This window comes from Moschus berezovskii, chromosome 19, assembly GCF_049115385.1.
Source record: "Moschus berezovskii isolate FMDL1 chromosome 19, NW_MosBer_1.0, whole genome shotgun sequence".
NCBI lineage: Eukaryota > Metazoa > Chordata > Mammalia > Artiodactyla > Moschidae > Moschus > Moschus berezovskii.
Window position 1 is genome coordinate 55,609,586 of NC_142478.1, and position 20,237 is coordinate 55,629,822.

At 50.3% G+C, this 20,237-nt stretch overlaps 1 protein-coding gene and 1 long non-coding RNA gene across 10 annotated transcripts in view; one reads left to right on the forward strand and one right to left on the reverse strand.

Annotated features, from left to right (window-relative positions):
* PITPNM2 (phosphatidylinositol transfer protein membrane associated 2) overlaps window positions 1-20,237 on the forward strand; it is a 165,468-nt gene that overhangs the window by 31,839 nt on the left and 113,392 nt on the right. For 5 of the 8 annotated variants that reach the window (XM_055405143.2, XM_055405150.2, XM_055405151.2 and 2 more), the window contains exon 2: window positions 10,359-10,447. The exons of 2 other annotated variants lie outside the window; for them this stretch is intronic. The gene's annotated coding sequence lies outside the window, so the exon portion shown is untranslated. Of the gene's footprint in view, window positions 1-5,119; window positions 10,448-20,237 lie in introns of those variants that run through there. One more of the 8 variants, XM_055405144.2, reaches the window with a different exon arrangement.
* Window positions 10,895-13,005, reverse strand: LOC129542595 (uncharacterized). Of its 2 annotated transcripts, none has more exons than XR_008683087.2 (3): window positions 12,869-13,005; window positions 11,863-12,012; window positions 10,895-11,029 (listed from the first exon to the last, which is right to left on the reverse strand). It is a non-coding gene; the product is annotated as an uncharacterized LOC129542595 (long non-coding RNA). The 2 variants fall into 2 exon arrangements; XR_016035337.1 differs by having other exon boundaries at window positions 10,906-11,029; window positions 11,872-12,012.

Consider the following 20,237-nt stretch of genomic DNA (forward strand, 5'->3'; position numbering starts at 1 on the left):
ATGAAGTGATGGGACCAGATGCCATGATCTTCGTTTTCTGAATGTTGAGCTTCAAGCCAACCTTTTCACTCTCCTCTTTCACTTTCATCAAGAGGCTTTTGAGTTCCTCTTCACTTTCTGCCATAAGGGTAGTGTCATCTGCATATCTGAGGTTATTGATATTTCTCCCAGCAATCTTGATTCCAGCTTGTGCTTCTTCCAGCCCAGCGTTCCTCATGATGTACTCTGCATATAAGTTAAATAAGCAAGGTGACAATATACAACCTTGACGTACACCTTTTCCTATTTGGAACCAGTCTGTTGTTCCATGTCCAATTCTAACAGTTGCTTCCTGACCTGCATACAGGTTTCTCAAGAGGCAGGTCAGGTGGTCTGGGATTCCCATCTCTTTCAGAATGTTCCACAGTTTATTGTGATCCACACAGTCAAAGGATTTGCATGTAGATTGTCCTTAATTAGGAGTCTCAGCATAGAGGATCATGTGAGGTGTCTTAGGGGCCAGGCCTAGGGGTGGGGGAGTGGTGTACATCCCTCTATTCACAGAACTAATCACACAGCCCCACTAAGAATCCAGGGAGCTAAAGTGTAATTCAGAAGATGAAATTGGATCAAGCCGGACTTCCACAGGGAGTGTTGTGGAAGGAACAAACAAATTCACAAAGGACACAGAGATAAGAGTGCTTCGGCTCCCAGAGGACAGAGGTGAAGATTCCAGTGTGTGTGTCTCCCTGTAAACTAGACACAGGTAATTAGACTTTGTTCAGTGTTTTGGATTCTATTTCAGTGTTGCTTTCCCTTCTGCCAAAACTGCAGTGTTGAATGTTGGAGCCGAATGGAGAGGTCTTCATTATTAATTTAAAAAAATTATTGGAATATAGTTGATTTACAGTGTTCTGTTAGTTTCAGGTGTACAGCAAAGTGATTCAGTTATACATATATATATATGTATGTATATATACGTGTATTCATTCTTTTTCACATTCTTTTTCCACATAGGTGATTACAGAGTGTTGAGTAGAGTTCCCTGTGCTATACACTAGGTCCTTGTTAGTTATCTGTCTAATATTTAGTACTGTGTGTATGTTAATCCCAAGCTCCTAATTTATCCTTCCCCATCATGTTTCCCCTTTGGTAACCATAAGTTTGCTTTTGAAGTCTGTGAGTCTACTTCTGTTTTGTAAATAAGTTCACTTATGTCATTTTTTAAAGAATTAGATTCCCAAAAAAAAAAAAAAAGAATTAGATTCCACATATGAGTGATATCATGTGATATTTGTCTCTCTCTGCCTGACTTACTTCACTTTAGTATGATAATCTCTAGGTCCGGCCGTGTAGTTGCAAATGACATTATTTCATTCTTTTTATGGCTGAGTAGTATTCCATTGTATAAAATAACCATCAAATTCTTTATCCATTCCTCTGTCAATGGATATTTAGGTTGCTTCCACATCTTGGCTATTGTAAGTAGCGTTGCAGTGAATGTTGGGGTACATGTATCTTTTAAAATTATGACTTCCTCTGGATATATGCCCAGGAGTGCAATTGCTGAATCATATGGTAACTCTGTTTTTAGTTTCTTAAGGAACCTCCATACTGTTCCCCGTAGTGGTTGTACCAATCTGCATTCCCACCAACAGTGTAGGAGGAGTCCCTTTGCTCCATACCTGGAAAGGCCTTTTAGACGTCAGTCTTCTCACCGTATAGCTGGGGAAACTGAGGCCCAGAGAGGGGAACTGACTTGCCTAGAGTCAGCCAGCTAGAACTCTGTTCTCAGCCTCCCCACACCTGGGATCACTACCCACCCACCCCCACCACAGGAAATTCCACCAATATCTCTGTCCACACTGTACAAGTCTCTGCTCTGGGCAGGACCATTGAAAGTCATTCTTTTTATGGCTTAAAAAGAATGACTTTTAAAAAGAATGTGGAGTTGATCAGCTGATAAATGGCCTGATTAGTCCATTGGCTCATTGGAGAAATCCTCCAGCCTTCCCAGCAGCTGTTTGAATCTTAACACAGGGCTTAATGTCAGTGCTTACTCCACTGGGATTTGGGGGGTGGAAAACCAGTCTTTTCCTCAGACTCATTCAAGCTCTGACTTCTCTCAGTGACTCATTTGTGAGAGCGTGAAAGAGCTTCATAACAGAAATTTCCCCCAAACCCCTTAGAGGGCTTGACTGCTGTGTCAGTGCTCTGCTGCTGCAGCAGAGGACTCCCCCAACTTAGTGGCTGAAAGCACCATTTATTTGCTGATGGTGTGGCAATTAGGGCAGGGCTTGCTGGGATGGCTCATCTCTGCTCCGCTGATGTCAGCTGGGATGGCTTGACTCAAGGTGGAAGATGCATTTCCACCATGACCCAGCTCCCATGGCTGGTGGATGGATATAGGCTCTTGACTGTCAGCTGAGGCACTGGTTCCTCTATGCGTGACCCCTCCCCATGGCTGGATTGGCTCAGTGATCTCCAGCTAGTTGGACTTCTGACATGATGGCTGCCCACTCCCCCAGGGGACAGACACATCCATGCCTCCTCCTTTTCCTCCATCCTCTTCTTTAAAAAAAAAAATCTCTAATTTTTTTTATTGTAGTGAAATACATATAGTGTAAAATGTATCACTTTAACCATTGCTTTAATTGAAGCATAGTTGGGATTGATACACATATCCACTTATAGACACGATGTATAAAATAGGTAACTGATGAGACTGTATGGAACAGGGAACTCTATTCAGTGCTCTCTGGTGACCTAAATGGGAATTAAGACCAAAAAAAGAGGGAATATTTGTATACATTTAGCTGCTTCATTTTGCGGTACAGTAGAATCTAATACAACCTTATAAAGCAATTATACTCCAATATAAATTAATTAAAAAAAAACAGCATTGTGTTAGCTTCAGGTGCATGCTTTAACCATTTTCAAGTGTACAGATCTGTGGCACTGTGCATTCACATTGTTGCAACCATCCTCACCATCCACAGAATCCCTTCCACCTTGCAAAACTGAAAATTTATCCCCATTAAACACTTAACTCCCCGTCCTCCTTCCCCCAGCACCTGGCAGCCACCGTTCTACTTTCCATCTCTCTGGACTGACTCTTGTGGCTGCCTTATATAAATGGAATCAGAGAGTATTTGTCCTTTTTGTCTGGTTGATCTCACTCAACATATTGTCCTCAAGGCTCGTCCATATTGTCGTATGTGATGGGATGTCCTTCCTTTTGAGGGCTGTATGCTATTCCTTTGTATAGCTCACATTTTGCTCATCCATCCACCCATTGACAGGGTGACCTGCCTTCTGCTGTTGTTACTAGTGCTGTTGTGAACACTGTGCTAACATCTGCTGGAGTCTCTGCCTTCAGTGAATCTCAACTAGTCCTTCCTTAAGGTTCTGTTCCAGTGTAACTCCCTGTCTCCCCAGTTCTCCCAGTTCTGTTGGTCCATACAGGACATGGGGCCAGACTGGATTCAAAGAATAGGAACTTCCCAGGGCCCTGGCCCACGAGGGGCCACCAAGGTAAACATCCAGCACAGCCACTCTGAGAAAAGCTCTTTGCAAAAGAGGCAGGTGGATCCACTCACGCTAACGCATCCCCACTCTCGGATGCCCCTGGATCTCCCGGGCTCCCAGAGGCCGGGTGCTATGGGAGGAGCTGCAGTCAGACCCCAGTGGTCCCCTGCCTCCAGGCGGCCGCAGCGCCTGCCGTCTGCTCTGTACTGCTAATGGCTGAGCCTCTTATTACATAATTTGTTATTCTGGGCCGCACCAGGCCCTGGTTACTTGTCAAAAGTTTTCTAAAAGCCAGCTGTATCAGCTCCAGGCAACTGGGGGCGCTGCCCCTCCCTCGTAGTATTAGTCACTCTGTACTTAGCTAAATTTAACTTTTTATCATCCAAATGATATTTTTGTGGGCTTGGGATTTTACATAATGCTACCAACTGCTGCAGGCTAAGAATTTCTCCTTTCTGTTAAGTGTGTGTGTGTGTGTTGGGTGTTTTCCCCCGTGAACTTTTGCACGCCCGAGGCAGCCCTGTGCAGCTCCTCTCCCCGCTCTGCCCTCCTGGACCCGGGTTTGTTCTGCAGGCTTGGTTTCGCCTCCTGCCAGCGGGGAGCAGATCTCCCCTAACAGCTTCCTAATGGCCCCGCTAATGCGTCCTTCCTCACTTGAGGCCCCTTCACTTTGAAGGTCTCTGAAGGTTTCCCTGTTGCCTCCATGCCTGGGCTTCAGAGAGAGTTCAGGTTCGGAGTTGACTGTGTTGGGAAAGCAGAGGGAAGGATCCAGAAAGGGGTGGTGGATGGTGACTGGAAAGGGACAAGAAATAAGAAGCCCAGCCATCACCCACCCATTGCCCCCAGGGCTGGGGGTCCAGGAAGCAGGATCTTTCTCTGTACTTGTGGGCGGTGGGGTGGAGAATTCAGAGCCGAGAGTGCTGAGTGGGGACACCTGGCCTCTCCTTGGGGTGGTTCTGGAGCAGGACCGGGGGATGTGGGGATGCAGCATGGCCATTCTGACTCTCCCGGAGCTCCCACTGCTCAGCAATAGCGGCCCACCCTGGGGTCTCGTGCAGTCCATGTAACCGTGCATGGCAGGTATCTACTGCCATTTTCCAGATGGGGAGACCAAGGATGGGGTCGGTCGAAGTGTGGTAAGTAGCTGTGGTAGTAATTACAGCGGCAGCAAACACTGGGTGCCTACTGTGTGCCAGGCTCGGTGCTGAGCACTTGCCTTCCTGAGCTCATGGGCCCTTCTTGGCGGTCCCGTGAACTGGGTAGTAGTGTTGGCACTCTTTATTTAAAAAAAAAAACAACTTATTTTATTTCTTATTTATTTATTTGGCTGCTCTGGATCTTAGTGGTGGCACACGGGATCTTTTTTTTCTTTAATTGCAGCATGTGAGATCTAGTTCCTTTCCCAGGGCTCGAACCCGGGCCCCCTGCATTAGGAGCAGGGAGTCTCAACCACTGGGCCAGTAGTGAAGTCCTAGTGTCAGCGCTCTTCTACAGACAAGGAAGCCAAGTCCAGAGGAGTTAAGCAGCTGACTTGAGGCCACAGGGCCTAGAGATGGCAGAGCCAGATGTCAAAACCTGTCCACCCAGGGCGCTAAGCAGATTCCCAGGGGCGGGCTGCTGACAGACGGCAGAGATCAGACTCAGACCAGGCCCTGTGCCCTCTGCGAAGCATCACTAAGCTGATTCCAGCCTCATCTAGTTGTCAGGTCTCCTCCTGCCAGATGACTGTAAAGTGCAGCAGGCTGTGCATTGTGTCTGGGCCTTTCAGGGAGAGTTAGCTTGACCCTGGGGAGAAGAACCAGGTGCCAGGGGACAGGGACAAGAGAGAAACTCATTCTCATGCCTTTTTAAGAAATCTTTTCGGAATGTATTGCTCATTTTAAGTTATTTTATTAAAAATCAGGAACTCCTAGCTATGTACCTAAAGGAATCAAAAACATATGTCTACACAAAAACTTGTACATGAATGTTCTCAGCCGCATAATTCATAATAGCCCCAGATCAGAAACAGCCCAATGTCCATTCACAAATGAATGGATAAACAAAACAGAGTCGATCCACACGATGCCATGGTGTTCAGCCACAAAGAAAGAATAAAGTACTGACACATGCCACGATGTGGATGAACCTTGAAAACATGCTTCAGAGTGCAAAGCAGTCTGGCACAAGAGGCCATGTACTTACCGCATGATCCAATTTATGTGAGATGTCCAGAGTAGACAAATCCATAGAGATAGAAAGCAGATGGCACTGGCCAGGGGCTGGAGGGAAGGGATTTGCCGAGTGACTACTAATAGATGTGGGATTTCCTTGACGGGGGGCGATGTTGGGTTGTGTGATGAAGATGTTCCAGAACTCGAGAGAGGTGATAGTCGCACAACTTAGTGAATGTACTAAATGCTGCTAAATTGTACCCCTTAGAAGGGTCATGGGACTTCCCTGATGGCCCAGTGGTTAAGAATCTGCCTTCCAATGCAGGCCATGCAGGTTCAATCCCTGTTTGGGGAAATAAGATCCCACATGAATTTTTTTTAAAAAAAATGAGTGAATTTTGTGGCATGTGAATTACATCTTAATAAATCAGAAAATCAGGAGCCATGCCTTCAGATGGAATCAAAAGCTGGACAGCCCCTACCTGTTAACAACCTGGACAACTTGCTTGGGTACCACTGCCATTTGCATCCATCCCTCTCTGCCCGTTCTTCAGCCACCTGCCTCCCCTGGTCTCCATGTCAGCAGGGGATGGAAACAACAGTGTTTAACTCCAGCCGTGCTACCCACTCGTTTGGAACTTACACTTTCAACCAGGGCCAGCTTTCGACATGTGGACGTCTGGGCAAGCTAGTCATTTGGCACCCCATCAAACCAGTATTCTTTAAGTGTTTGTTTGACATTTATTTAGTGGGGATGAAGAGAGACTGATATGCTATTAATAGCAGTTGTGTAGAGAAACAGATTCACTTGCTAATTCATGTCCACCGACTAAAACATTTAAGAATCCGAAAATTTTTCAGGAAAGCAATTCTGACTTCTGTTCTCAGAGGATGGGGTGGTTTTTTTTTTTTTTTTCATTCTTTTTTTTCACCCTCTTGCAATTTTCCAAGTCATTGAAGAGGCATATTGAAGATTTAGATTTAAAACTGAAAGAAGAGGAGCTGATGTATAACGTGATGACTACAATTGATAACACTGTAGTATTGTATATGGGAGATTTGCTAAAAGAGTAGAACTTACGTGTTCTCACCACAAAACAACAACAATAAAACCAACATGGTGATAGAATAATAAACTCAATGGTGAGAATCCCTTCACAGTGCATACATCTATCAGATCATCATACTGCACACTTTATTATTTTTTTAAATTGAAGTATGGTTGATTTACAACGTTGTCTTGGTTTCAGGTGTATAGCAAGATGATTCAGTTATACATATACATATATATCCTTTTCCAGATTCTTCTCCATTATAGATTTTTACTGACTGTGGTTCCCTATGCTGCATAGTAGGTCCTTGCTGTTTATCCCTTTTATATATAGCAGTGTGTACGTGCTGGGCTTCCCTGGTAGCTGGTAAGGAATCTGCCTGCAATGCAGGAGACCCTGGTTCAATTCCTGGGTTGGGAAGAGCCCCTGGAGAAAGGAACAGCTACCCACTCCAGTATTCTGGCTTGGAGAATTCCATGGAGGGAATTCCATGGGGACCCCAGCAGGCTACAGTCCATGGGATCGCCAAGAGTCGGACACGACTGAGCGACTTTCACTTTCAGTGTTTATATGCTAGTCCCAAGCTCCTAATTTGTGCCACCCCACCTTTCCCATTTGGTATCCTAAGCTTATTTTCTATAACAGATATAGAAAATATCTATTTTGTAAGTTCATTTGTATCGTCTTTTTAGATTCCACATGTAAAGCAATGTCATATAATATTTGTCTTTCTCTGTCTGATTTACTTCACTAAGTATGATTATCTCTAGGTCTATCCATGTTGCTGCAAATGGCTTTATTTCATTCTTTTTATGGCTATACACTTGAAGTATATCACAATTCTATTTGTCGATTATACTTCAATAACACTAGGGGAGGGAGCTCAAAGGGATAACATGCCTTTGTTCCTGGTAAACAGCAGCACACCACACATCATTTAGTTCCAGAACTTCCCCCCATGCCCCCCTAGACCACAGCTACAGGTGTGCACGGAACATGCGTGCAGCAAGTCTCAGCCTGGAATTGAGTTCTCTTTTGATGTTTCATCCCGCTTAAGGGAGCAGGCTGACTGGCTTTTCGCCTTTTGTGTGAGTGGTCATGGGACGAAAGCCAAGTCCTCCTGCATCATCTTCCTACTTTATTTCAGTGTGGTTTTGCCCCTCTACCCCTAGAGCTCTGTCCCCCCAGGAGCTGCCTGGCTCTTTAAGTTGACCCTGCATTCAATTTTTGGATTTTAAATGCTTTCTTTTGTCAGAAAAATCATTTCTCCATCATGCACCCCTGTGTGAAGAGTAAGCATCCTTTCTCGCAGCCCCCCTCAGATCTTCTGCAGCAGATGGTAGGGGGAAGGGGGGTGTGTGAATCACAGCTGACCTTCTCACTCGGAAGAGGTGACATCCTGGGAGAGGTACACACAGTGGAGGGGAGTCGCGCTGAAGCCGGCTCGCCTTTGACTAAACCTCTTGGCAGATTTCCTGACCCCTCAAATGGGGAGATGGGCACAGATCTTCCAGAGGGGTTGAAGGTGTTGTGATGAAAGCTAAGAAGCAGAACAGAGGAGAAGTCCTACAGAGTCAGGGCGTACGCCAGGGCAAGCCAAGGGTTCTGATGGGATGGCGCTGGGGAGCTGGCGACGTTAGTGTGTCCAGGAGGGGAACTGGCACCCGGGCCGCCTGGGATGTTTCGCTCTTCAGGGGTTGCACATGTAAGTGCAGAGCAGAGAAGGAGCCTCAACCCCTGCAGGCCTGTCCCAAAGAGGAGTTCACAGCATTTGCTGAGGCTTCCCCCAGAGGGAGCGTGGGACTGCAGGGGCGTGGGCGGCGTGTGAAAAGCCGATCTCTGTCGCTTGCAGCCACACCTCCCACCACTGTGCCGTCGCTGGTTATCTTTTCACCTCCCTAGTTCGCTTCTCTTCCTCCTCTGAACTCTCACCGTCTGTGCCCTCACTCTGCAGCGTATCACTTTCATTTTTCCGAGGCACCATGAAACCCCCCTGTTCTTTGATTTTTACCTCGAGTGTCCCTGGTTGCCCGGTGCCTGGCCTCAGCCCCAGGAGCAGGGTTGCTCTGGATTTGGGTTCCTGGAACAGTCGAGGCTTCCACCTTCCCGTCATGGTCTCTGGGAGGCCTCCTGGGCTGCTGCCTGCCTCCTGGGCACCACGCACGGGAACCACCGATGTCAGACAAACAAGAACGCATCTTTGTAACCAAAAGTGGGGTCTGGCCACTGGCAGCTCAAAAACCAGTAGAGGCCAGGTTGATGGAAAGGAAAGTTTGCTTTATTTTGGATGCCAGCAGACAGGGATCGGGGGAGGCAGTACACCCGTCCAAAGGCTGACTTCCCCTTCCCCAACATGCTGCACCAACAATCAGGGGGCAAGAGCTTTTATAGACAGAGAGAGGGGGCTCCATGCAGAAACTGCAGTCAGCTCTGATGCTCATCTTGAAATTGGTCTTCAGTGGTCTGACCAGCGGTCATCTTGGTTGTTTTAAGTACAGTTAATCTTCAGTTCCAGGATTGTTTCATTTCTTTGAGGCCAGTTCTCAGAATTGTGGCAGCTTGTGTCATGGCTTGTGTCTGGTCGTCATGTAGTTAACTTCTTCCACTTAGTGGGGGTCTCTATCTGCAAAACAGCTCCCAGGACATGGCTGGGAGTGTTACCTATAGCCCTTGAGGAGGAACTGGAGGTCCTTGACTGTGTTTCATGACTAAACTATTATTATTTGGGCTCCTTTGACTGTTTTCCTTTGTTTTTGCATCTTCTGACTTCTCCGATTAAACTTATTCTTTGGTTAGTTTTTCCACAGACAAAGGCAGGCCGTGGACATGGTTGTGGGGGGTATGGCGGGCAGGGACCATAGGGGTCCTTCTCCGTTTCTTGTTGAGCTGCACATGTGGTTCAGGGGAGCATCTCGTGTCCTGGGGGGAGCCCTGGATTGGGTGATGGCTTTCATGGTGCCTGTGCACGTGCTGTGCTCGTTTAGGCTGACTGCTCCCCGGGACTCCCTGGAAATCTGTTTCTCCACCTCTTTTCATTTTGTTGTGAGTGCTCGTCTCTGGCCTCTGGTGGAGGTGGGCCTCCAGCCACATACTGCCCAAGTTCAGGGGCTTGATTACAAGGTGAGAGTTATCTGCATCTCCCCGAGAGGCTGACCATGACCCTGCCCCAGGCATCAAGATGCTGGCTGACTGCTGACCGAGAGCTCCGGGCTGTTATGTCCTGCCCCTCCACATCCCGGTCTCCCACCCGCCTCCCCTCTGCAGCCTGAGGTCCCGAGGTCCCCCAGTCCCAAAGGCTGATGGGTGTAAAGCCTCAGGTTTGAGGCTGAGAGAGCCACGCTGAAACAGGAAAGCTTCCCACGTGTGCTAGAGATGTGGGTGTGGGTTCCTCGAGCTGTCTTCCTAAGCAGAGGGAGCCCTGGGCGGTGTCGGGTGGATCAGCCTCCAGGAACGCGTCCTGGAAGGAGTCCCTTTTGTCAAATGAAGACTCCTTTAGCCAGGCGTCCCGCTCCTGTCCTTTGGTCACGTCTGGATTTCTCTGGCGTTGCTCAGGATGAGGCCTGGCCACGTGGATTTCCCAGTGGGATCTGAGCGATCAGAGCGACCAGGTGTCTGACCCCCTCGCCCTCTGGGCTTCTCCCTGCAGGATGCTGGCCAGGCTGTCCTGGTGCCCGACACCCTTCTGTGGGCCTTGAGAGTAGGACGTCGGCGCTGCCTTCCCACGCAGACCCGCAGGTAAGGACTGCCCCCCTCCCAGCTGTGGAGTTTTGGGGTGCAGGGGCTCAGCTGCCGTTTCCTCTTCTGTAATGTCTGACTTTGTCTGACTTACATGGGGTAGATTGTATCCATCGGTCCTGCGTCTTGTAGATATTGATTCCTCTTCACCTAGCAGGAAGGACTGATGTTCTGTCTCTGGTAGCTTTGGCTTCCCCGGGACAGCCTGTGTTACTCTCCTTTGTACAGGGCACCCTGGGGTGCTTCTCTGCTTGGCTCCCTGGCTCAGCCTGGTCCTCCCCACCCCAGTCAAAGAGACAGGACCAGAGTTTTGGGGCTTCCAGGGTGAGCTTCCCAGGTGGTGCTAGTGGTAAAGAACCCACCTACCAATGCAGGAGACATAAGAGACATGGGTTCGATCCTTGGGTCAGGAAGATCCCCTGGAGGAGGACCTGGTAACTCACTCCGGTATTCTTCCTGGAGAATCCTGTGGACAGAGGAGCCTGGCAGGCTACAGTCCATGGGGTCACAAGGAGTTGTACACGACTGAAGCGTCTGAGCACGCAGTCTGGGGGCTGGTTGGCCGTGTCTCACAAGTTGTGGCTGACAACACGGAAACAACAGTGTGAGTGCTTTTGGGTAACCACCTCCCTGGAGGAGACTGAGGCCGCAGGCTGTGATGGGCTGGGATCCTCTATGGAGTCAGGACCAGTAGCTGCATCCCCTAGAGGCTGGCCCTGTCTCTCCTTCTGCCCTGAGTTCTTGCAGGAGCCCCCGTGCTGGCTTCCGGTCCATCTCATCCCATTGCTGTCCTGAATCTCAGGCCCCAGCCTCCCTCTGCCCGCTTTTTGTCACACCCAAGGCCTCTGGTGGGCGGAGCAGCTGCAGTGATGTTGCCTTTTTCTTTCCTGAACATCGATGAACCCTTCTCCCTGTGTGCCAATTGGCTGGTTTGAGATTTGGGGCTCAGAGGGGGGACATTCCATTTGGGGAAACTAACCTGGAGGGAGAAGAAGGAAGCACTAAGGTCTCTGGTTTCTGCTGTGTCGGCTGGGCTATGGGTTATAAGCGCACTGCCTCTGCTAAGCACATAGTAACTTGTGCAGAAGCCCTTGTCTGCATGCGTGCTTGGTCACTCAGTCATGTCTGACCCTTTGGACTGTAGCCCACCTGCCAGACTCCTCCATCTATGGGATTTTTTCAGGCAAGAATACTGACAATCCCTGTTTTACATGAGACAGCTGAAGCTCAGAAAGGGCAAGTTTCTGGCTGAAGGTCACACAGCTAGTCAGTGGTGAGCTTGGCATTGGACCCCAAGTCTAGACCCCATGCACGTGACGTGGTTTCCCAAACACAGCTGGACTTCCCCACGGGCTGGGGTCCTGGCTCCACGTAAGTCCCCCTGCCCTCCCCACCTCATCCCTCCCCCACCTCACCTCACTCACTCGGGCTTCCTCTGCTCCCTGGGCACACAGGGCCCAGCAGACAAGGCCGCAGCCATGGGCCCACTCGCTGCCGTGTTTCACCGTGGGCTGTCTCCTCTAATTGCTCACCCTTTTTTGTTGCCGTGAAAAGGCCTCCAAGTGCTAAGAAGGGAGAATGCTGTGTTGTATTTTCTTTTTCTTTTTGTGTTATATTTTTTGTTCTGTTGTTTTGCGTGAATTTTCTCCAAGGTGTCTCAAATGGGTGTTTGGGGAAGGAGTTGACATGGGGACGCGGGGCCCTCTCTGCCTCTCCGCGGCCACTCGCTCTCCTGCTGCCCGGGGGTGGGGGCCTGGTGAGCCCGCCTCGGCCCACACAGCCCGGCCTGAGCAGGGCTCAGGGGCCCTGCTCCCACAGAGCCTTCGCCTCCTGTTTCCTCTTCTACAGGAAGGGGGTTCTTGTCTTTCGTGATGGCCTCGCACCCCAGATCCGTGGTGTACGGACGATGGGCTTACAGCCTCCCCTCATCTGCAGGTCCTCACTTAGAACTCCTCAGGGGACCCCCCTGGTAGTCCAGTGATTAAGACTCTGCCTTCCAGTGCAGGGGACACGGGTTTGATCCCAGGTTTGGGAACTAAAATGTCACATGCCTCACAGTCAAAAAGAAACAAGCAAACAAAAAATTAAGGAAGCTAGAAGCAATATTGTAACAAATTCAATAAAGACTTTAAAAATGGTCCACATCAAAAACAATCTTAAAAAAAAGAACTCTTCAACTTCTCTTGTTTACCCAGCGAACATTTACTGAGTACCCGGTGACAGCTCAGTACCGTGCCAGGTGCCCGAGACGCAGCTGTGCAGTCTCCGCCCCTGTGGGGTTTCTGCCCTGGTGTTGGCCCAGTGCCCGCTCTGCCCTCTCACCTGCCCTCTTGCATATGCTGTTCCAGCATCCTGAGGTTCCCCCTTCTGGGCTCTACCCTGGACTCCCGGACAGTGGAGACAGTCATGGTCACGCCTTACCTGCCTTTGAGCTCCTCTTGGGAGTTTGTGGCCTGGTCAGACATGGAGACCACTGGACCCTGGATGGCAAGAGGCAGGGGGTGGTGTGGAGCGAGATGGCCCTTCCGAGAGGGAGATCAACTCCTCATCTCCTCTGCAGGGGGCTGGAGGAGGAAAAGGCTTAAGGAGCAGGGTGTATTTTTAGAGAAGTTCCTTGCTCCAGAGGAACCCGGAGCCCTTCCTTCCAGGAGGTGGGGGTGGGGTGGAGGGCGGGCAGGGGGCAGCTGGAGTTGTCTTCTCAGCTCAGCCTGGCCGCGTTCGCGTTCTGCGTCCCGCTGACCCGACGCAGAAGCCGTCCATCCGCAGGAGGTCTGCCTCTAAGAGGGGGGTCCCAGGGGCGAGAGCATCTGTTCTCAGCCCCGCCTCTCCCCAAAGCAGAGGACGTTTGCCGTCCTGAGCAGGTGAGCAGAGCTTCTAGCTCTTGGGGTAGGGGCTCAGCTGGGGTCCCAGGGCCCAGGCTCAGAGTCGGTCACTTCCTTCCTGACTCCCCAGCTGGCGGGGAGGGGCACTTCCTGCCATTGTCGCGCTGCCCGCCAAGGCCTCCACAAGGTCACTGCTGTCTCCTGAGGAGGAAGAGAGCTGATGACAAGGGCAGGGACCTCAGACCACAGCCGCAACCAACACACCGTTCGTCCACACCAGCCCGCACCACCGAGCTGGCCTCCCCGCCTCCCCTCGGGCCCCTGGGTGGAGGCTGAGGGAGGGGTAAGGTGTCTTTCCTTCATTTGTGGAAGCTGTACGCCCCCCTGCACACCAGCCCCACATGGGAGGGTTGGCTGACAGTTCCTGGGTTGTAGGTCTGCTGGGCCCATGAAGGAGGCCGCGAGCATGCACGGAGGGGCAGGGTGGGGAGTGGCAGCAGGAGCAAGGACTGGGGCTTGTCCTGTGGTCCTTCAAGCTTAGGAATCAGCTGGGCAGAATCTGGTGTCCCTTCTATGTCCCTTCCTGACCTCTCCCTTCCATATGCCCTTTTCTTTCTTTCTTTTTTTTAACATTTGTTTATTTTGGCTGCGTTGGGTCCTGGTTGCTGCACACAGGATCTGCAATCTTAGTTGTAGCATGCACACTCTTTATTTGTGGCATGTGGGATTCAGCTCCCTGACCAGGGACCGTACCCAGGCCCCCCTGCATTGGGAGCTCAGAGTCCTAGTCACTGGACCACCAGGGAAGTCCCTCATATTCCCTTCTCGCCTGGCCAGCCTTGCCCAGACTTGGGTAGAAAGTGGAGGGGCTTCCCGTGGAGCCTGGCCCTCGCTTCTTTCCACATTCTCTGGGGAACCTCCCCACCCCACCAACCTGTGGGTAGCAGTGTCCTGCCGAAGTACAGCCCTTCCACCTCCCATTTCATCCTCTCCTCAGGAGCCCCGGGCGCCCACTCCCTGGGTTTGCCCTCTTGGCCTCAGTGACAGACATCTTCCCCAGAACATGCTTCACCTTTACCCAGGTGGCAGGAGCTGCACTTCTCGGGCCTGGTTTCTGGCCTCTGCTCCTGGTCACTTGTGGACGTTCACCCAGGCACCTTTCACAGAGCCGGGCTCGAGGGCCCTCAGCTTGAGTGCTCTGGGGTCAGCAGGGCAGGGTGGGGCGAGCAGCTGGCTCAGCTTCAGTGGTCGGGCTGGGGTGCCCCTGGAGCTCTGTCCGCAGGCTCTTGGCACTGCCGCCCCACTTCTGGCTGCCCTTTGCTCTCTCTTCCCCTGTGTCAGCCTTTCCCTGGTTCTTTCTTTTATAATGAATTATTTTTGGCTGCACTGGGTCTTCGTTGCTGCGCACGGGCTTTCTCTAGTTGCGGTGAGAAGGGACCACTCTCCTGCCCGGTGTGCGGGCTTCTCATCAAGGTGGCCTCTGTTGTAGAGCACACGCTCCAGGGCACTTGGGCTTCAGTAGGTGTGGCCTCCAGGCTCTAGAGCGAAGGCTTAGCAGCTGTGGCACATGGACTTGGTTGCTCTGCAGTGTGTGGAGTCTTCCTGCGCCAGAAATCAGACCCATGGCCCCTGCGATGGCAGGAGGGTTCTTAACTCCTGGGCCACCAGGGAAGTCCTCCCTGGTGCTAATGAAGAGCCCACCCCTTGAGTTTTCCTTCCTGAGCTTTCCCCTCGATGGGTGTCCCATGCGCTAATGAGCTTTGTTTATAACCTTGTCTTGCCCAGCAAGGAAGCATCTGCTTATGAAATGACCCCCCACACCTCCTGGGGACCAGACCAGGTCTGTGTCATTTCCTTGCTTTGTCCCTCCACATACTTCCTGAGCCTTGGACCTGCCCAAAATAATCACTCTGATTCTCGGAGACAGTGTCCAGAGCTTGGGATTCTCAGAGGGACTCTGTCAAGCTGGAGGGTCATATAGCCTGAGACTGTTTTTCTTAGTAGCATGTCCAGACCACCACAAATGATCAAAACCTATTAATTCAACATGTATTTAGTGAGTAGCTGCTTTTCTGGGAGCTGGGTATAAAGGAGTGACAAAACTTTTAAAACTCCGGTCCTCCTGGGCTTATAGTCTAGCAGGGGAGTAGACATACAATATACACACATGCAGTAAAACATATAAATACATCAAATGGTGATCACAGCTAAATAAACAGGGGAAGAGAAGGCCTCTCCGGTCAAGGACATTTAAGCAAAAGCCTAAAGGAGGTGAGGGAGAGAGCTGGGAGGTTATCCCAGGCAGAGACAACCTGTGTAAAGCCACTGAGGCAGGAGCTTGTCCAGGGTGCTCAAGAAACCTAAGTGAGGGAGTGAGGGAAGGGGAAGGAGTTTGGAGAAATATGAGAACCCAGATCCAGCAGGGCCTTGAAATCCTGTCTGGACTTTCACCTTGATTAAGTAAGGTATGATACCACTCCAGAGTTTGACCAGAGAAGGGCCAGGATCCAATCTGTGCTTTAAAGGGATGGTTTCTGGCTACTGTGTTGAGAACAGACTGGATGGGGTGAAGAAAGGAAGCGGGGAGACCAGTGGGGAGATGCATGCAAGAAGTGAGATGTTCGGTGTTGGACCAGAGTGGCAGCAGTGGCGGTGATGAGAGAGTTGGGCTCCAGGTATGTTTTAAAGGTAGAGCTGGAAGGAATCACTGAGGAATGAGGTGACCCTCGTTGTGTGGACTTTTTTCTTTTTAAAAATATATATTTACTTATTTGGCTGCACTGGATCTCAGCTGTGGAGCACCGGGGAGCTTTAACCCTTGTGGCAGCATGCAGGATCTTTAGTTGTGGCATGCAGACTCTTATTTGCCACATCTGGGATCTACTTCCTGACCAGGGGTCAAACCTGGGCCCTCTGCATTGTGAGTGCAGTCTTAGCAACCTAGTCTGGAAAGTTCCTGTGTGGACTTTTAAAAACCAGGTTCTCATGGATTTGAAAGGACCCAGGAGATCATCTAGGCTTCCTAGGTGGCTCAGTGGTAAAGAATCTACCTGCCAATGCAGGAGATGCAGGAGACTCAGGTTCTATCTCTGGGTCAGGAAGATCCCCTGGAGAAGGAGATGGCAACCCACTCTAGTATTCTTGCCTGGAGAATCCCACGGACAGAGGAGCCTGGGGGGGCTTCAGTTCATGGGGTCTCAAAGAGCTGGACATGACTTACCGACTGATCACGTAAGAAGAGATCATGTAGTGCAACCTTTTCACTTAACCTACAGAGCCAAGACTGGAGCTTCTGACACTGAGTCCAAAGTGTTTATAGCTAAACTGGTGGTGGCTTTGGAAGGAGACCTGCAGAGGTGTGAGGTTCCAAGGGAAGAAGGCCCCTGACACTGCAGCAGAACACGGGGTCCTGGCAGACTTATTGGCTGGCAGGAACCTGGAGTGTAAGCTGATGATTCTAGATGCTCTGGGTCTTTAATGGCTCTCTCTGGGCCCGCATTTTGATCTCAGTTGGGCTGATGTCTTGGTGGTCACGTCTGAACTCTTGGGCAGATCAGAGGCAGTGCTCTCGCGCATTTTTTTCTTTAATTGGAGTGTATTTGCTTCACAATGTTGTGTTAGTTTATGCTGTACAGCAAAGTGAATCAGCTGTACCTCTACATAGATCCCCTCTTTTTCAGATTTCCTTCGCATTTAGATCCCCACAGAGCACTGAGTATAGAGTTCCCTGTGCTGTACAGCAGGTTCTCATCTCATTAGTTACCTGTTTTATGCATAGTAGTTAGTGTGTGTCAATCCCAATCTTCCCCCCTGATGTCCATGTTTGTTCTCTATGTCTCTATCTTTCTGCTTTGCAGAGAGTTCATCTGTACCATTCTTATAGACCTCACATATGTGGGTTAATATGTGATATTAGCTTTCTCTTTCTCTGTGCATGTTTCTGAAGGTTTTATTGAGCTAGTACTAAGGTGACAGCCCAGAGACAAGGTGCCCTTGCTCTGGAGGAGCTAACAGTTTGAGGAGACAGACAGGTGGACCGAGGATGCCCCCATGATCATGGATAATCAGGCTCAGGTGTGAGGCACGTGCAGGAGCTGTCCAGGCCTGGGATCTCTGTCTGAGTGTGGACTCTATGAACAGCCACTGCAGTCACCAGATACCCCGGGGAACATGAGTCAGAAGTCTCCTGCACTCTTAGTGGTCCACAGTGGTCCACGCTTACTTAAGTGGTCCACGCTTACTTAAATCCACAGTTCATCCCTTATAAGGGAGCAAGGAGGGTAGGTGGGGGCTGGGATCTCACTGCCTACAGCTGTGTCACCCATCACAAGCTGCGCTTAAAATGCGGGGACCCAGGTGCAACTCCTGGGAGGCAACCTTTCACCTGGCAGCCACAGGTGATCACAGGACAGGGCTGATGAGAGCGTGGTGCCCAGACATGAGAGAGCTGGATCACTGAAGTGGGGCTTGAGTCTTAGTGGCCTGGTGTCACACCTACCCCAGTCCTTTTGTTGGAGTTTTCCTTGGGAGCTAGAAGTGTGCATGTGTGCTGTGCTAAATTGCTTCAGCCATGTCCGATTCTTTGTGACCCCATGTACTATAGCCTGCCAGACTCCTCTGTCCATAGGATTCTCCAGGCAAGAATACTGGAGTGGGTTGCCATGCCCTCCTCCAGGGGATCTTCCCAATCCAGGAACCAAAGCCTCATCTCTTAAGTCTCCTGCATTGGCAGGTGGGTTCTTTACCACTAGTGCCACCTGGGAAGTGAGGGGATGGCAAAAAACAAACAAAACCAGACAGACTCCCTCCAGGGCATGAGCCATTTAGTTCTTGCTTGCCCTGGGCTGCAGCACTAGGAGAGGACTGGAGGGGCACCCTTCCTAGCCTCTCTGGGGCAGTTCTCAGGATGGGGCCCATTCTCCAGGACAATCAAGGTAGAGTGCTGTGCTCAGCGTGCGCCTGCGTCTGTGATGGATTTTGGGATCTACATCTCCTCAGTTTCCCGGAGGAAAAGGAGTCTGTTGGCTTGTTCCTGCAGCATGCTTTCCAGGAGAGGGGGTTCCCAGATGAGAGGAGCTGCCTTAAGTCAGGTGATCATTTGAGTAACACAAATTAAGTACCTTCTGTGTGCCTGAGCTGTTCTGTGTGCTGGAGGTGAAAACAGAGCAGAGCTGTGCTTCTAGAGGCTTGGAAAGAGAGCCACGCCTCCTCCCTCAGTTGGGCACTCCCTCCCTTTGGTTCTCATGTGAGTTATAAATACTCTGGGGAAGTGTGTTGCCCTTACTCCCTGGTACCTCCCTGTGAAGCTTATCCACTGAACCCAAGAAGCAGGCCAGGGCGACAGGATGAGATGAGGCGGCAGTGGTGAGCCAAGCTGACATCCCAGCAGGCGGACTCCTCCTCCAACGTCGCGGATCGCCCCAGGGCCAGCCCCATTCCCGTGACTCACGCTTTACTCCCGTCACAAGGGGACTTCTGAGGTCAGGGGTGTGTTTTCTTGAACCTTTAAAGCATCTTGCAAGAATGGCCTAGATTTGAAAAGACTGTAACCAGAGTAAAGAGAGCCCACGAGACAGGCGGTGTAGGGACGTCCCCGGTCGTGCAGTGGCTAAGATTCTGCACTCTCAACGCAGGGGGCTTGGGTCCCATCCCTGGTTAAGCATCTAGATCCCACAGACCACAATGAAGCGTTCACGTGCACAGCCAAATAAATAAATGTTAAAAAGAAGGGGGCAGTGTAGAGTACCTTGCCCAGTGCCTGGTACTTAGTAGGTGCTCAGTGAATCAGTGTTCCTATCCCTCAGCCTCTGGCAACCACTCATCTGTTTTCCACCTCTATGGATTTGCCTATTCTGGACAGTTCGTGTAAATGGAATCCTACAATATGTGGCCTTTGGTGACTGGCTTCTTTCACTCACAGTGATGTTTTCAAGGCTCATGCATGGTAACGTAAATCGGTACTTCATTCCTTTTTATTTCAGGATAACATTCGGTTGTGTGGATGGATACATGTATCTATTCAATCAGTTGATAGGCATTTGCATTTTCCCCACTGTTTTCTTTTAGACTGAGCTTCGCAACTGCAGGATTCCCTGCAATTCCCCAACCAGGGGTTGAATCCCTGTCCCCCTGCTCAGTGGAAGCTCAAAGTCTTAACTGTTGGACTACCAGGGAATTCCCCCCCACTCTTGGATTACTGTGAATAAGGCTGCTCTGAACATTCATGTATACATTTTTAAAAATATTTCATGTGTACATTTTTATAATATTTATTTTTATTTATTTGGCCTTACTGGGTCTTAGCTGCTGCGTGAAGAATCTTTAGTTTCAGTAAATGAACTCTTAGTTGCAGCCTGCGGGAGCTAGATCCCTGACACAGGATCAAGCCCAGGCCCCCAGCTTTGGGAATGAGGAGTCTTAGCCACTGGACCACCAGGGAAATCTCCTGTGTATATGTTTTTATGTGGACCTACATTTCGTTTCCCTTGAGTACATTCCTAGGAGGGGAATTGCTGGGTTATATGAAAACTCTCATGTTTAACATTTTGAGGATCTGCCAGACTTTTCCAAGGCGACTGTCCCATTTTTCAGTGCGCACTGTTTTATAATGATGGTCTTGCAGAATTGTGTAGTGTGGCGGTTAATGCAGAGTCCAGAGCCAAGCTGCCCAGGCTTAGAATCTGGCTGGGGGACTTGGGACAGGCCCCTTCACCTTTCGCAGCTTCAGTTTCCTTGTCTATAAAATGGGGACAAGATTAGTGCTCACTACAGGTTGTCATGGGGTTTAAATGAGAGTGTCTATAAAGTGCTTGGTGGGGGGGGCTATATTTAGTTTTTGCTGTTATAAGTATTTCCGCCCCCCCCCCGCACAGACTGCAGGCACTGGGCACACAGTAGGTACCCCGTCCATGATATTTTACAGCCTGGGTCCCCAACCTCCTGGATCTAATGCCTGATAATCTGAGGTG